We start from the raw sequence: 2,076 nt of genomic DNA, 5'->3' as shown, positions 1-2,076 counted from the left end.
AAAACTAGATGCAAATACATGAATTCTTATAGAAAAGTGCTTCCAGTTAAAAAGGGCAGTCTTAAGAGAATGGCAGGGTAGTGGTAAGGGGTTTTTAGAGAAATCTCCCTGCCAAAAATTCCTACCAAATGCCTTGGTATTATTTCAAATTATTGAGTTTCTGCCTTAGAAACCTTAATGTCTGATTTATAAATCCTTTCTATAGAATCTTTTCAGGAGTATGAAAACATTCACTGGTTGATACAAAGCTAGGTTTAAAGACCTGTTCAGTGCATCATTTTGCTCACATTGGTCACATATGTACAAGCTAAACAGATCTGTAAGAGGAGAGATAAAATGAATAAACTTATTCCAATAAGTTAGGGAAAAGGACCTGCAAGTATTCAGCCAAATGCAATACTGGAATAGCTGCTTCAGAGTGAATCCTGGAAGATGGAATATATAATCAAAGGTGTTATACCAAATTCCAACGGTCAAAGTAAAGCTGACTGCACTATACTGACATGACACACATAGTAGTTCAAGTGGTCAAATTACAGCAACACAACAAGTTTCTATTCATTACCAGGCAGATGGCAAGTCCTGAACTAAATGTTGTGAAAAATAAAAACTTACAAGACATGGTGTTGTCCTTAAGATTTCTATCTCCCTGGTGAAATAAGATTTAAATACAAAACCTAAGTCAAATTAACATAATCTAGCACATAATGAAGGAAAAAATTTTCATCAATCATTAATTTATTCTACATTTGCTGAATGCTTATGGGACAAGCTATATACGAGCCACTGAGTATAAACAATGAATCACACTTAATCTCTGCCCTCAAGAAACTCACAGTAAGAAGTATTATTTTCCAAATTGTTTTCCATGGACAGTGAAATTTCTCAAACCACTTTGACAATGGAAGACTTTTTTTCCAGAGTCTGAAGAGTATTCTTCATGGCTATGTAGGAAATGTTGGTTTCAATCCAGGAATGGTATAAAAATTTAAATAAGGAAAAATCTCTAGGTTATACTTTGAGAAATCTTTATGGATTTTAATCAAAGCACTGGATGATGGACAGACCTTGGACTGGTAGGTAGATTTAAGGCAAGGAGAGCTCATAATATGTGCAAGGTACACGGTAGACGATACTTAAAATGACTGAACCACCTGAAAATGGTAGACAATACTTAAAATGACTGGACCACTTAAAATGACTGGACCACTCTTCCTTTTCTGGTAAGCGGCCTGAGGTGACCTCTAAAAATGGTTCGCTATTCACATGACCCAGAAAACCCCACAAAATCATGCAAGTCAAGAGGTTCAAATCTTCGCGTTCACTTGAAGAACACTCGTGAAACTGCCCAGGCCATTAAGGGTATGCATATCCGAAAAGCCACCAAGCATCTGAAGGATGTCACTTTAAAGAAGCAATGTGTGCCATTCCATCGCTACAATGGTGGAGTTGGTAGGTGTGCCCAAGCCAAAAAGTGGGGCTGGACACAGGGTCGGTGGCCCAAAAAGAGTGCTGAATTTTTACTGCACATGCTCAAAAATGCAGAGAGTAATGCTGAACTTAAGGGCTTAGATGTAGATTCTCTGGTCATTGAGCATATCCAGGTGAACAAAGCCCCCAAGATGTGGCAGAGGACTTACAGAGCTCATGGTCAGAGCAGCCCATACATGAGCTCTCCCTGACACATTGAGATGATCCTTACTGAAAGAGAACAGATTGTTCCTAAACCAGAAGAGGAGGTTGCCCAGAAGAAAAAGATATCCCAGAAGAAACTGAAGAAACAAAGATTTATGGCCTGGGAATAAATGCTTCAAAAAATAAATGCAAATAAAAGTAAAAAAAAAAAAAAAAGACTGGATCATCACAGGTCCTCAGGCAGAGTAGTGAGAAATAAAATTTGATAGGTGAATTGAGACCAAGAGTGGAGGATCTAAAAACCCGAACTGAAAACTTCATTCTTTATTAAGAAAGTGACATGGAAAAAGTCCTATTTTTAAGAAGCAACCTAGCCATGATAGTTCAGTGTAACCTGCACGTAAAGAAAAAAGTCTGGAATAAACTCAGAAGATAACAGGA

At 37.7% G+C, this 2,076-nt stretch overlaps 1 pseudogene; it reads left to right on the top strand.

The window, feature by feature from the left end:
• Positions 1-1,250: 1,250 nt before the first annotated feature.
• Positions 1,251-1,821, top strand: LOC132518542 (large ribosomal subunit protein uL22-like; annotated as a pseudogene).
• The last annotated feature ends 255 nt before the right edge of the window (positions 1,822-2,076 follow it).

This window comes from Lagenorhynchus albirostris, chromosome 3, assembly GCF_949774975.1.
Source record: "Lagenorhynchus albirostris chromosome 3, mLagAlb1.1, whole genome shotgun sequence".
Lineage (NCBI taxonomy): Eukaryota > Metazoa > Chordata > Mammalia > Artiodactyla > Delphinidae > Lagenorhynchus > Lagenorhynchus albirostris.
The sequence above is the reverse complement of the archived record's forward strand: the minus strand, read 5'-3'. Positions and strand labels throughout refer to the sequence as shown.